The 15786-nt window shown below is 44.5% G+C and overlaps 1 protein-coding gene and 1 long non-coding RNA gene across 21 annotated transcripts in view; both read left to right on the top strand.

Annotated features, from left to right (window-relative positions):
- The window catches only part of NRXN3 (neurexin 3), a 979419-nt gene that overhangs the window by 25376 nt on the left and 938257 nt on the right, over positions 1-15786 (top strand). The window lies entirely within an intron of this gene.
- On the top strand, positions 9358-11147 carry LOC311438440. Its single transcript, XR_014694100.1, has 2 exons — positions 9358-9513; positions 9745-11147. It is a non-coding gene; the product is annotated as an uncharacterized lncRNA (long non-coding RNA).

Raw genomic sequence — 15786 nt, 5'->3', positions numbered from 1 at the left:
GGGACTGGTTTGGTTTGGTTAGGTCTTCATTTAAGGTTGTGGAGGGACCAGGGTGGCTGGCTACATGGTGGAAAACAACTGCTCCGTAAGGTGGCAGAGAGGCAGGCCTGGGAGTGGAAAAGGAGTTTGATTCTTCTTCTGACAACTGAGAGTGAGGAAGAGCAAAGAAATAATGGATCTCATGGTCTACACTGCAAGGAGCACAGAAATGTGGATATAAAGTAGTTTGTGGTGTGTGACGCACGTGAACATATACTCTGCTTCTTGATGGGCTTTCTGCTGGCACTGGCTCAGGGTTTCTGGGTCTCCTCCCACAGCAGTGGTTTGTGTTCTTCCTCACAGCACTGAGGCACGGCCGCAGCAGTGCCACCAGCTCTCCATACAAAAACACACAGTTCTGCAGTGATACCCTGGCAGGCCAGGGTAAGAAGACAAAACTGCAACCTTTTTGTTCTTTAAGTTGAAAGATGTGGTGGGTAGTTTGTGGCTACACAAGGTAGGCAAAGCAAGTTAGGAACAGGATCCACTACTCCAGCCTCGGGCAACTTTTGATTGCTGAATTCAGCTTTTCTGTTACTTATAAAGAGCTTATGACACACAGCTCCGCAGTGCCGAATCGGGTAGAATTAAGTAAAGGCACCACACACTCAGTCTGGTTTATTTTGAAAGGTGGTTGCTGCCATTAAAATAAGACTTAGAACACCCCATTGATGAAATACATTTTAATGTATGTTTTTATATAAAACTTTGTTTTATTTATTTTGTAACACACTTAAACACAAAAGTCCCCAAACCAGTCACAGAGCAGCTTTCAAATACCATGGCCTCTATTGTGGCCCATGGTCATGGAAGCACCAGCTTGCATAGCTTTGTCCATTCCCTGTTTGTAAAACAGAACTGCTGTTGTTTTAGCCCCTTTCCTGGTGTTGAGGAGTTAAACTTTGTGCCACACAGTCAATTGCTTTGAATTAACATCAGTTGGTCTGATGGTCACCATCTATGTGGTGGTAACACTTATTTATGATGAATACGAGGTGCCCTTACATGGCTTAAGCATTTCTTGTTAGGAGCTGAATTACATGGGCTTATTTGCTGTTGACCATGAACATAGACCCACAGACCCCTCAGCTGATGGATGCTGCCTCAGTAAGTCAGAGTGCCTTAATTTTGTGTCTGTGCTCCTAATGTATTACCCAAACCTCAGTTGTGGTCCTTCATCCTGCACTGGCTCTTCTCCAGTGTTTTTGCTAGCTTGTAGTAAGAGATTTTTGCATCAGAGAAAGACTCAGAACAAACAAGCTGTGATTGACCTTTTAAACCAAACAAGCTTGCATGTTTCCAATATGAAGAGACAGCAGACAAGCCTATGGCTTGAGGCAGAAGATGGAGAAAAAAGGAAGGGATAAATATCAGAGGAGTAGGAACAAAGAACATGGCCTTGCTATGCAGAGCAGAGAAAAAAACAAACTTCTATTTGCTTTGTCAATACCTCTGAAATGTTGCAAGACACTTTGTAGTGGGAGTCTCTGCTATGTGGAGAGGAGAGGAGGAATGTGGATGCCTGTATTTATAGACCAGAAATGTTTGTTTTGTGTAGGTTTCATATACCCTGGCTCATCTGAAGATTCCCAAAGTTCGTCTAAAACTTGACATCTGTTCAGCCATGTAGACAACTTGTTTGCATGTAAAGTCTACTGTAGGTAGACTTCAGGTAAATTCACCCTCTTTGGAGATTCCCAGGCAAGGAAGGTTTGCATTTCATCTGGGGGTTCAAAAGGAAGATGCACTGAGTTAGTGTCGTGTGTGCTCTGTCCCTTGCCCATCCTCATTACTTTTCCTGCTTTGTCAACTCTGGGGACTGCATCTCTTTGAAGGGATATTCTAGAGGAAATAAAATGTTCGCTGTATTAGTGTTTTTAAGGGATTTGACATATTTTGTACCTGGAGTTGGGCAGCAGGGCTGTCTGGTTGAAGAGTGTGCCAGATGAACTTGCAGAGGGCACTTGGTGAGGTTGTGTGTAATTGCAGGAGGTGAAATATAGGTAGGACAGTGGTTGTGTCTTCCATATTCCTGTGGAAGGGCTTCTAAAAGTTGTAGTTATGATGCATTGAAAGCTGTCAGAAAGACTGCAACTGCACAGTCTATATTCATGCTGTCCTAGGATAAGTGCTTTTTGCTCCTTATCCCGGTGTTATATTTACTAGAGTTAGTTCACACCTTTGACTTCCAGTGGTGTGTTCTTTCATTTTATCTAGGGACTTGAACAGCTGCATCCCCAGGTCATATTAAATGGTTACAAAGGAATGCGAAAAACAAGTGCTCTGAGGGCTCTTACCAAATACAGATCAGGTGTTTTGGAGTTTGTTTCACCTTTGCATGAGCTCTAGGTCAGGCTGTGTTTCCTGCCTAGGAAAAAAAATTTGAGATCTGAATCAGCTGTCAGGTTCAGAGTGCTGGGTGAATGGGAGTAGGATTTCAGGTTTTCTGTTGATGCTTGTATCATTTTTACCTTGCCTTGTGATCCATGGATTTTAAGGCCAGAGGTGGCCATTAGAATGATCTACTCCAATTGCTTGTGTAATAGGGGCTGCTGTATGAACGGCAGCGTGTTCTCATATACAGTGAAACTGTTTTGGAGGCTTTAACCATTCTTGGGAACAGTGCACTGGGGACGTTTTTTCTCCTTTGCCATCCCTCAGCTTTGTCTTAAATCCTGTCTAATATTTATTGGCTGTCTAGGGCTCCGCCTGTGCCTTCTCATGTTTTTTACAATGTATACCTTGATCAGACAGGAACACAGGACTGCAGAGGACCTCCTGAATCCCATGACAAGCAGTTGTAAATCATCTGAAGAAAATAAAACCACTTAGTTTTGTGATGTCTGATCCTTTCCTGGATGGATGGCTATTCCAGAATTTCAGTCTCCTGATTGTTAGAAATGCTCTTTTAATTCCCAGTATGCAGTTGCTTATAACCAGTTTATATACCTTTGTTTTGGGGCCAGTATTTCTCTTCAGCTTAAATCTCTCTTCCCTGTCCCCGAAGTATTTATAGACAGAATTCATCTCTGCTCTTGACCTTTGTCTTGCCAGGGTAAAAGTGCCATGTTGCCTTAATCTCTTCTTATGAAATAGGCTCGGGGCTCTCTGGTACATCCTTGGAGGTATTCTTGAAACTTACTGAGTCTGGCTTCCTCCTTCATGAGCACAGGTGACCAGAATGTCAGAACACAGCACAGAGCCTTTGCCTTTTAACTCTCTGCTCAAAGTTATTTGCTAACGTGCTGTTTACAGAGCAGAAGGACCTGGTTTGGATGGCACGGACAACAACTGTTGGTCCTTGGGGCAACACGGACTCAACTCCTGCTCCAGAGGTACTAGTGGGATTTCCTTAGGCACATAGGTTAAGGGTAAGATGTAATTGGGTGGATAGCCAGCACACCACTGCTTCCTATGGCTGCATCTGTGCTAGGCATCTACCTAGTCACTGCACAGCCATATTGACTTATGAGGAGGGCAAATAATCAGTTAGATGATACACTTGATACCTTCAGCATAATTAAAAGTAACTCTTTTCTTGATAGCATGAGGATCTGAACACGTCATTTTTTTTTTTTTTTTGAGATATTGTGTGTAATGCTTTACATAGGAACCTAAAGATGCCTCAAATATGGATAAATATGGAATGATTACGTATACATACACTTCTAATGTAAGACTAGATATCCATATAAACTATTTGAATCTGGTGTTGACAGTCCCATTGTGTGTGCATACCACCCTGTAAAGTGATAATATAGCTGAGAATTTAGGTACTTAAAGCTAGGAAATTCAGAGGTTCTGTTCCCACAACACTACTAAACTCTCTTCTTGGTGTGGTGTGTTTAAGCTGTAATTATAATATCATCTACAAGAAAACACAAAAGCTTGCATGTGTACTTGGGGCTAAATCATGGTTATCGTGGGAACTGGATGTTCATAGCCTCTGAATTTTGCACAATTCAATACTCAACATAATAAATAGGCTTGCACTGCACATGGCACATTTTTAAGAGACCAGCCAGGAAAACATTATCATTTATAGGATGCAGTCGTTACATTTCTTAGTATCATGTTCAATGGTTTCTTTGTGTGAGTGTGAAGCTTCAAATGAACAGATGCCAGGACGCTATATGTGTCTCATCCCTCAGCAAATACATGTGTTGCATATTGTCTTCTATCCTTGAGAGATGGAGAGGGGGCTTTACAATAGCGGGTGCTTCAGTCAAGCAGACAAAGGTATATAATGAGATCAAGTGGTTAGAAGCTGAAATACACAACTTTGGGCTAGAAATAAGGTGCACATCTTTAACAACTATGATAATTAGGCCCTGAAAAATGTTCTCGGAGTTGTTATGAAGTCTCCATTAATAGAAATCTTTAAGTCAGGATTGGATTTTTTTCCTGCTTCAAACAGAAATTAATTCAGAGAAGTTCTCAGGCCAGATGACCCCAGGGATGTTCTCTGACTTCGTAATTTGTGAATCCTCCATGAGTCATATTCCAAGTGTGGTTATACAAAAAAGATGATCTTTGTGGTCGAGAGAAGCAGAAAAGACAGGTTTGATGTGTGTTTCCTCCACACAGTCCCTGTGTGACGCTGGGAGTCACCAAAATTGTCTGTGGCTCTCATTCCAATCTGTCAGGTAGATGTAATATATTTTCCTTCATATGGGTATAGGGAATGGAGATGCTTCTCTGCAAAGAGGCTTGGGATCTATAGTGCTGTGTGTGTCTGGGTCATGCTGGGTGGTTTTCTTTCTGCCCTTAGATGTGTGCAGGTAGGACTCAGAGAAACTCTTCTCTCTGTTGTTGAATAGTAAGGGATCATCTGCCAGAATGTAGTAGGGCAGAGGTAAATTAGATTGCTGCATCTGCCTACCTGCTTGTCTGCATGTGTGTGTGGAGGCCAAGTGAGAGGGTGGCCCTGGCTGACACAGCTGCTCTTTGATGCTTCCTTCATCTGCATCAGCCTGTGTTCGGCATTGCCAGCCCGACTGCAAACAGAAACATGCAGGCAAATGAAAAAACCTTTCTGTTTCCAGGTGTTTTTTATCTAGGTGATGCAGGTTCCTTAATGCTGGTTCTTTGCCGCTCCATTGTATTTGGGGGTATAATGGAAGCAGAGGTTTGAAGTGGAGGGAGGGAATGCTGGAGGTTGTAGGGTGATAAATGAACCTGAAAGTTACCCATAATTTTGCTGCTCTGTGTCTGTGGTCATCTTCTTCACTGAGTCTGGGAAGATGACACAGACATTAAAAGTCACCATGGCCCCTTAAAATTTGTGTAGAATTCAGGCTCAGTGAGTCCTGTGACACAAGCAGTGAAAAACTGCTGCTAGAATATGGATGGGCAGGGCTGGTTTATCCTTCTCCCACATCACTCTTGTTCGATTCCCCCTTGCTCCCTTTCCCACCTTTGGCATGTGTAGGGGAAGTTCTTAGTCCCTTCTGGCCCTGGGGTTACCCTTGCCAGCACCCTACACAGCCCGCTCAGCCTGCCACCGCGCGCCAGCAGCTTTTTAGGAGCTAATTGGGTAAAGCCTACTCTAGAGCCCATTGAACTTGCCTGTAACAGTGCTTAATTAAAGTGCAGAAAGTTTGAAGAGATAGCAAGTTAAGGCTTAATGCAATAACGAAATGGCACTATTCCACCATCTGCTTCCTTCAAGACGTTAATTGCTTCCTCATATTTGTTTGTTTTAATTAGGAAAGAACCTTGATTAAAATGGAGAGAGGAGGGGTGATGGTAGAGGAGTGAAAGGCTGGGAGGAGAGGAAGAGGGAGGGTGCAGGAGAGGGAGAAAGGAGTGGAAGATGAAGGTCTGACCATGCTGCTGAGTGCTGAGCAGCAGCTCTAGAGTAACCAACTGGGAATAAATATTTTGGCAGTCATGGATACAGCTTGGACAAGCAACACGCAGAGTGTTGTGTCACTGAGAAACTCGGTGCTTAAAGAAGTATTTATCATGGAGCAGTCATTTCGTTGTAACCGCTTCTTAGCCACTTCTGCAGAATGGTCTCTGATTGCACGCGCTGACCGCAGCGCTTTGTGCTTTTTCAGTCTTGAATATTAACCCAAATGGAAGAAAATGTAACCAGACTATCCCCATGCTCACGTCTTCTTCCTCTCCCTTGCACTACCATCCATCTGCATTAAGTTCGTCTTGGAAAGACTTCAATTTCTTATGAGCAGCTCCAGATAAAAGCATTTTCTAATGATTGATAACCGTGTCTGCTTGAAGAATAATGTCAGCAATTTTCTGAATAGATGACCGATAAAAAAAAATATTAAAAAATAATTAAAAAATGCACTCCCTAATGTTGCTAAGTAGTGGCTTTGGCTGAAACTTCAGGAATAGGAGCTTAGAAATTTTTAATTGGATTCATCCACCTTACTTTTGTCTCTCCTTTTTCTGTTTCTTTCTCTCTGTGTCTTTTTTTCCTTCCGTTTCCCCTTTTTAACCCTCTTGAGAATGAAGCCTGATTTCCCAAGCAAGTATAAAAGTAATTAAAGTCAAACACAGCTCTTAAAAAAGGGAAGCGATTAATTTCTTTTCTGGGCCATTGGTATTGTGGACAGATCTTGATAACTGTAAAGCACCAACCCAGGAGCACAAAATGGGGATATTGGAGTCACTGAAATAACAATAGAATGATGAGTAAAGATGCTTGTTTACACGAGGCTGGGACTGATCCAAATCATAGGCCTCATGTTATGCTTGGGCATCCCTACCCTGCCCTCTGACAGAGGTTGTAGCTTTCACATACCCAAACCTACTGTTCTAGGGACTTTTTTTTTTTTTTTTTTCTAACTACTTCAGAGTTTTTTCTGTTTCACTAGTGCAGACTAGCTCCATTCCCCTGTGGTAAGCTTGCTTCTGTTTCTGTCAAATAAGAACTTATTTAATCTCTTACCTAAAAATAAAAAAGAAGAAAAAAACACCCTCATCTGATCATCTTGAATGGATTGGCGAATGGTTTCTTTGTTTGATAAGTGTGGAAACCATAGATGGAGGTCCATGCAGGTTTACATTGCAGGTCTATCACCTAAGCTTAGCTCCCACCTGCTGTAGCAGTGGCTACTTTGCTTTTTATACTCTTGTGATTTCATCAATATGACCAATCAGTTTGTAGCAGAGAAGTATCTATATTAATAATTATTATACAATATGTAGGGACAAATCTTTTGTGGCTGGGAGGTTTAGTATGTGGACAGGGCTTTCCACTTGTCAATCTGTGGTTCAAAAGCAAATGCTTTCATTTCGTCCTTTAAAATAGTGGAATTGTTTCCTTGGGGCAGGATGGGAGGTTCACGCTGGCTCAATTCTAATCACGTTGCTTAATGTGTTATGCACCTGAATAAGAGCCAAAGGAGAAGCCAGGTTAGTATGGACTGCAGATTAGACTCAGTGGTACACTGCGATACCTTGGGTTTTCTTTGGACATCTCCTGTTCCTAACGGAATTGTGTTTCTTTCTGCATTATCAAACTTATGAAAATCCCAGCCCAGTACGACACGATTGCTAGCTCCATGCAACTAAATTCATCCCACCTAGAGGAAGTATGGAGAAAATTGACAGGACACGTAGTGATGTCTCCACGAAGAGACATGGAAGGGCTGGAGGGTTGTGGCAGGGAGCACTCTGCAGCGGTCTGGGGAAGGGGGATCCGGCCTCTGTTCCTGGGTTATAGCCAGGACTGAACAGGAGAGGAGAGGCTTTACTATGAGCACGTGTGCGTGTGCTTAGGTGGTGTAAGTGGGATGTAAACTGGCAGAGTGGGAGGGAGACTCCTGCTGTGGCAGTGGGCACTATGGGATGTCGTTGAAGGAAGAATCTGCTGAGGAGGAAAGGAGGGAGCATACAATGTTCTCTTGTAATGCAGAGTTACTGCTATACACACAGGCTGGTTTCCAGGTGCAGGGTCTTGTGCTTTGGGAGTGAAATTACCAAAGGAGTGGGGTGGCTAAGAGGCATCAGTGCCTAGTTGGCAACTGGAAAAACCTCCAACAGCAGAGTTTTTTCAGGCCAGTGTTAAGGAGGAAATGGTGAGTCTGTTGGGAACGAGTATCTTGGGAGAAGAAGATGGCCCCCTGGGATTTGGGATTCTTAGCTTTTACGGTTGTGAAAATTAAAGGAAGTTTGCTCATGAAGTCTGTGAAATCAATTGAATCTGAGTTGTTTACTTTTTTTTTTTTTTTCTCCTATAGGAGTGCTGCTTAAAACATTTTTCTGACTTTATTGCTATTTCCTACCTTAATAGCGAATCCGGTGCTGAACACCACTCTTGCCTCCTTCCTCTGCTCAGTCATGCACTCTTGCCTCTGTGGTGCTATTACTTCAGACTTTATTTTCCTATCATGAAACTGCCTCCAGTCCTGTGGTTTAAAATCAACTAGTTGTGTAGTGAATGGCAGGTGTAGTGTGGTACACGCGTGATCTTAATCTCTCCCACTAGTTGGAAAAAGCTATAGGGAATGGATATTTTAGGAGATACACTTTGAATGCCTCTAATTGCGCTGCCCTGGACGAGCACAGTTTGTCATGTGAAGCTGTATAGGATTCTCTTGGGAGACATCTGACAGAAAGCCAACAGTGTGCTGTAGTCCAAGACAACAGACTGCCTCGGTGCTGCACGGTAACTATACACCTTTTATCGACATGTATTTTTTAGCAGGTGACTACTTCTGGCCTGAATTTGCAAGGTAATTGGAAGACAGTAGTAGACTGATGCGTTTTCCTAATCCTATCCTCTTTTCATTTAATTTTATAGGAAATCCTATGTTTGGATTCTTTAAAAGCAGTTTACAATGATGCAGGTCTCCCTGTGAACTGTGGAGGCAGTTCTACTTTACACAGTACTACACGTTTCACATATCTGAAAGAGCTTTTCCTTCTTTCTTTCTCTTTCTCTCTCAGGAACATTTTTGATTAAACATAGCTAAAACCTTGTATTTTCTTATAAGGCTAACATCCATATAGAGACATGCAATTTGTAGCTTTTTTTTCCTTTATTTAGGTCTTAATTAAATACATAGAGTGTACAGATTTTTTTTGGTGTTAGATGCATGCCTTTTTAAATTGCCTTTATTTTTGAATGTTAAAATCTGCAGAAAAGCAGAGGAACAAGCAGAAGTGTATAAAGCAAGCTTAAAGAGCAGGGCTTAGCTGAACCTCAGTGCTGGGTAGTACTGCATGTAAGGAGCCAGCTGGACACGCACCTTTCATTTCCTTGGAGCCTTTCAGATGGTTTAGATTACCGGTGATGAAAAATGGAGCTAAACCAACCCATTTTTCCACCCAGATGGTCGATCACCTGTCTTTGTAGCTCGAGAGATGTCCTGCAAGCAGGTTTTGGGGCAAACAAGGGGTTGCAGAGCTGCCTGAGCAGCACACCCAGTGTGGGCTGTGATTCCTGTTGAAAACACTGCGGCCAGCATACGGATTCCCTTGATTGGTATTTAAATGGGGAAGGTGAGCACCCCGGCTTCCTGAGCTGTATCATGGGCGGGAGGTATCGTATGGCCGGGCAGGCAGTCCCCAAGGAGGAGCAGAACACACCAGCTCCAGCCCGAGGAGCTGGGGAACCTGGTGGGCTGGGAAGGGCCGGGTGGCTGGAGTGGGCCAGGAAAGGGAGCGGCTGGAGGCTTCCCCCAGCCCACTGCTGCCACCCCACCACAGCTGTGCCTTTCTTCTATCCTGCAGAGCAAACCCGCGCCTCCTCCTCAGGGCTGCACCACCAGGAGTAGCAAAGGAAAATCTGCTGCGTGTGATGGATGCATCTTCCCTTGCTGCACTTGAAAGGGGACTATTAATGTCGTGAGGGAAAATAGGGTGCTCTTCTGTTAGCTTGTCTTTTGAGTGGGTGGAGCACTTAACAGTCACTAATTAAACTTTCCAGTGTAGTCCTAGCTGTATCCCCTGAAAGAGCACTTTGCCTGAGGCCTTGCAAGCAGGCGATGAGACTTTTACTTCTGACTCAAGCATGTGCCCGGACTGCTAGGACATGAATCCCATTGCGTGAGGAACTACTGAGCAGCAAAATATTGGCAGCCAATAGTTAGGTACCGCAGATAAAGTAAGTTAAATTAATGTGTGATGAAGTTACACGGGGGAGAAGTTTGGCCTAGAATCTGGCAACTGGCAGGTTGCAGGAACCATCTGTTGCCCGTGGTACCAAGTAATCATTTTCCATAGTTACTTCTAAATCTCAGTTACTCGATGCAATTTGGAAACAGAAGTTGTGCCAGGTTATTACGAGCACTTCAGGTATCTTCCTTTTAAGTGTTGATTAGAGAAGCTTTTCCCTCCATTGCTCCTGGACTTATTTTTGTACTTGTGACAGGTGTGGAGTGGGAAACCGGGGTGCTCAGGGTACCCAGGAACAAGTCCTCTCACTGTTTTCTTCTCCCACGTTTTAGCTATGTCCTGGGCATGGTGGCTCCTAAGGTGTAGAGATGATCTTTATCGTTTCTTCTTCCCCTGCTTGCTGTACTTGGTGGGCAGGAGAAGAATCATGGCCTGTCCTGGTGAGGGGGTTTGTGGTGTTTCATTTAGAAACTAGGGCTAATCCCCCAGCGTTTCTCATCGGCTACCGATTTGCTACCAGCTAGCAAAAGCTTTCAGAGCAATTTATGTGGAAGGAGAAGATAAAAATCAGTGCCACCACTTCACCACCAATCTGCAGAGCTGCACAGAGCTTCCCAGCCAGACGCCGAGCCCAGCAGCGGGCTTGGAGTGATGGGGAAAAAGTGGGCGCTGCTAGCAAGAGCTGCTCTTAATGTTTTTGTCAAAATAATGGCTTTTCAGACTGTGAAAACAATGTTAGCAGAAAGGATGTATTATTCAGAATGTGCAGATTATTGTTGAAAGGGGGGAAAATACATTTAAAATTGATTTGAAATGAAAAGTTAAGCAATTGCTAGGAATGAAGCTATTTATATTGTAGTCTCAGTTTTCCCACTTTTCCTATTCTCTGCTCCTTTCCCAGAAGAAATAAAAGAAATAGCAAATAATGACTGGAAGTTACTGTAATGAAAGCCAGTTAAATAGGAGTATTTCCTTTTTTAATTAAAACCTGGAACTTCAATGAAAATGCCTTAACATAATACATTTTTGTTCTTTTCACTAGTGTCTTTCATAGCAAAAAAATGTCCCTTGTCAGCTGTATTGCTAACAGTATGGATACATCTAGTGCATCAAAGCACAAGGTATGGTCTGTGCAGATACTGTACAGAGATGTTCCCTGGCCCTTGATTGCATCTGTACCTTTGGAGAGCCTGACCTGGCCATTTGCAGAAATCAAGACTTTTCCCCATCCTCCCTCTCTTGCTCTCTCTTTTTTTTCCCCTATTTTTAAAACATGTGAGTTTGGATCCTGACTCGAGCAGGTCGAGCTGGGATTTCGAATTCGCAGCCCAGTCACTCAGAATGTCAATTGTCTTCCAGGGCACTGCACTGTGAGTCCCAAGGCTGGAAGCTCTTTAAAAGACCGTCTGACTTTTAAAGGAACATTTGTGGGAGAATATGTATCTTTTAGGTCTTCCTGAATCTACCAAGTGTGATTGATTTATGAATATGCAACAAGTAAAGCTTATCTAAAGCACATCTTCTCCACTGGTGTTATAACACTTCATTAGAAAATGTGAAATAATTTCTAAAAGCGATGATTTCCATACCACTGCCAGCTAGCTCCCCCCTGCCTTGGCTTACCTGAAATATTAAGCTGGCTGCAGCAGCTTTTGCATTCTGGGTCTGTGGCCCAGGTGCTCTGCTGCCTAGTTCGGGGTTTTTGGCAATGAGTTGCACGATGGAGGCAGAGAACAGAGCTGTGCTGGTGCACTGTCCCCTGTCTGTGTCTCAGGTGGTGAAGGGTTGGTCCCTGTTAAGCTAATTCCTCGTGCTTTTATCCAGGTTCATCTGAAAAACTATCAGGCAATGGTGCTCCCCCTGCACCTTCCTGCAGGCATTCCCAAGTGCTTTGGCAGCCTGGGGTGCGCTCTCTGGCTCCTTATTTTAGCCAGCGTCTGCCTCTTTGCCATCCCATGCTCACAACGGTTCCTCTTCTGCTACGTGTGTTCTTTCCCTGCCTTTTTGACTAGTGGTGTTCTGTGTGCTCTGAGAAGTGTCATTACCTCGTTGTGAGATGGCTCCACTGAAACAGACAGGTGAATCCTTTTTATCTGATTTTTGTAAGAATCATTTTGTTTTACACAGCTTAACATGTTTACACAGCTTAACATTTTTACACAGCTTAACATGTTTTTAGGCTTCACATTGGCAAGTCTCTGAGGAAAAGGGCCATCTAGAGAGAAAATTCCCAGAAATATAGCTTGAGAAGATGGACATGAATTAGGAAACAGTAGCAAAACCCATCCTGTGTGTAATTCCTTCTGTTCTCAGGTCACAGAGCTCTTATGCTTAAATTTATCTTACCAGCAGCCTTCCTCCCAGAAGAGGCAGTGCCATCAGCACTGTGTTCCTGCCTTGAGGGCCCCCAGGGCTGGGCATTGGCCTTTCCCAGAGCTCTCTCAGGCCTTGCCTGCGAGGCCGCTGCTGCAGCAGGGCAGCAGGCAGCTTCCTGCAGCCCAGCTCAGTGTGGGGCTGCCTGGCACGCCCTGGCAGGGCACCTTGCTGTGCTGCGGGGACAGGACAGGCTGAAACGATTTCTCACAAACACAGTGTGCCTAGTGCATGTCTTACCCATCCCCACATTGCTGGTTAGTTCAGAAACTGGCCTCTATCATGCAAAGCTATAAGCCATTTCCTTGATGATTTGGAAAGCTTTCAATATCCTGAGCCGCTTCAAGGACTGGCCTTTTCCAGCCAAGACACTGACGCTTAAAGATTTTTGCTAGCAGTCTATCCTGGCAAAGATTTCCACTTCATTTCCCAGCACACTACAGCTGAGAACCTATCTGTGCGTAACTCCTCATCACGTCTCCCCGATGACCCTCAGGTAGAAGTAGGGAGAGGAATGGGGGGGAGCGAATTTTGGCAATAATTGTATATATAAGAAGACAAAAAGAACGGAGAATGGGAGAACGCACAGATTTCACACAGCAGAGGATTCCCAGCCTGCTGCTGCATATGTACGCATAAAAGGAAACGTGTCTGTGGAGCTAGTGGTACAGGATGGATGTGGTTAGGAAGGCAGACACCTCATCTCGCTGTGGCTGTAGACTTGTAGAGAGTTTACAAGCTCACCGACGTCTTTGCTCCCTCAGAGCACCAGTCACTGCAAGAGCTGTGTAAACATGGGTCCCTCACACTTCAATTCCACCATTTAACTTGGCTCCCCGAAAGCCATTCCCACTCGTCCATACACAGAGCATCAGCTATTGAAGGTGCTGAGCAATTGGAGCAGACGTCCCCTGGGCTGTGCACAGCCCCTCACACCTCCTTGCTGGGTCTGTGTTAGTGTTTGCTTTGCAGGAAGCTGAGGGGAAAGTTTTGTGTGAGATGATGAAGTTGCAACAAAAAAGAGTGCTACATGTTACGTAATGAGAAAAGGCTCTGTAAATCTTCAGATATCTGTGGACCTTTTATTTCCTTTCCAAGTGGATGCTGCTTGTTTTCCCTTCAGCCACCAGTCAGTAGGGGATGGATGACTAAATGAACTACTGGACATGTTGATGACAGGGAGCTCTGGCCAGGTGCAGTGTCCCCAGCTATGCACGATATGTTTCAGTAAAAACAGACAAACCAAACTGACAGCATCGGTCTTCACTTTCAGTCATAACCTGTTGTGATGCTTAAAAACATTCAAACATCTCTGACTTAGTGGAAATCAGGTTCAGAAGTATAAAAGTGTGGTGAACAAAGTGGGAATTCACTGTGATTTGTAAGTGATGGAAATAATTAATTTAACATTTTGGTCTAATTCTAGCCTTTTGGATAGTCCTCATGTTTTTTTTTTTTTTTTTTACTAGTACACACTAGCTGAAATGTAGAGGTACTGTAACAGAAAATCTCAATTATTAATATGTACTCAGTGCCTAGGATCTTTATTGAGCGTTTTGTGCTAGATTCTGTCACAGGATAGAAGCTGCGCTTGCTTATGAAAGACTTACAAAATGCGTATGTGAGGAAGAAGCAGATGGATAGACAGACAGGAAGAACGAGGTGTTACTTATTGGTATGCCAGCCATTAGTTTTCTTTTGTTGTTGCTTTGTAATTTCTGTACTTTTTCTGTATTTCTTCCTAATGCCAAGTAGCTGGTAAAACAGTGCAACAGGGACTGCCTTCCTCTTCTGGCTGCGAAGGTGGGAGACCCCCACACTCCAGCCCTGTCCTCTGAGGGGTGTCTGGTGCAAGCCTCCCTCTGTGGTATCAGATTTGGTTTTGGGGAAAACCAAACCTATTCCGGACTGTTAGTCTCTGAAAGGTCTTCTTGGGAGTTGCCTTGCTTTCAGGTGTTAACACACTCAAACACCAGTTTTCAGCACCGGGGAGCACATTTTCAAGAGCTGTTTTTTATTCAAAGAGAAATACAGTGTGTGTGTGTCGGATACAGAATCTGGAAGAAGTTTTGCTGCTTATCAGTAGCGCCAGCACTGCAAGTTCACACAGTCCCCTGCTGCCATGTGTGCAGCTCCCTTCTGTGCCCTTGGTATGGTAGGAACTGGAGGAATAAACAGTGCTGCAGGTCTGGCCAGACTTCGTGGTGGCAGAAAGGAGAGGGCTCGGGGGACGGAGGCGGACCAACTACCGGAGAAGCGAAATAAATGATAATGATTCGGAGCTCTCCAATTGTTGGATTTAAAAGTCTTTAGAAAAGCAGGTACTCTTCGTCCTGTTTTAGAGATGGTGGAATTGAGGGAAGGCCAGTGCTCCCAGCACAGCCGCCCTGGGAATTACAATAAAAGCTGTTAGGTTTGCAGAAATCGCTCTCCTGGTTAGTACCAGCTCAGAGATGGGGGAGTCTGGCTTCTCCTGCGTGGCAGTACAGAGCAATAACTGCTCAGCTGCTGCCAACGCTTCCTTTTAGCTGGTCCTTGTTAGTGGAGAGTTTGTGGTAATGGGAGTAATTAACACACTGGGAGTCATTTCTGTGTCCTGGAAGGGAACAGAAAGCCATCAGAGCAGCCCCAGACATGATTGCTCTGCAGGGTTATTTTCTCTCTCTCTTTCTTTCTTTCCATTGTGCTTGGGTTTTGATTTTTCTTCTTTGTGTTAAGAAAGCTGGAGAGCTGAAATGGTCTGTAAATTGCATTCCTGCTGAGCTTGGGCTAGGTAGGCTAGTTAAAGGTCACTCTCCTGGACTACATGGACTCCTCTCATGGGGTGGGGAGAGTGTTTAAGAAGGGAGTCGCACTGTCCCTTGTGGCTTCTTTAACCCTTCTTCTTCTGACTGACTTTGGGAGGCCCAGGAGGCGAGACCCTTGGAGGGTGGCTGTTACAAAACATTAACTCTTGCAGCGGCCAGGTGGCTGTGAAGTGTGAGGCTGTGCTGCCAGGGTCCCGTGCCTGTTGCTGAAATGAGCACGTTACAAGCTGGCTCATATCCCTTCTGAGGCCACTGGTGGCATTCCAGCTGCGTATCGTGCATGAGACGAGGGCATGGGAGCTCAGCTCCCCCATGCATGATGACCCAGTTGGGTATTACAGCAAGCAATTATCCTTGCCTCCCCGGCTGAGAACTGGGGGCAGGGTGTTGTTGTGCTTTAACCTGGCAGCTCAGTGCCGCGCAGCTTGCTCTCCCCAGCTGGGGTGCGGGACAGAACTGGGAAGGTAAAAGTGTGAGA

The sequence above is a fragment of the Aythya ferina genome (assembly GCF_964211825.1).
Source record: "Aythya ferina genome assembly, chromosome: 5".
NCBI lineage: Eukaryota > Metazoa > Chordata > Aves > Anseriformes > Anatidae > Aythya > Aythya ferina.
Note: the sequence above shows the minus strand (reverse complement) of the source record. Positions and strands in the feature narration are given on the sequence as shown.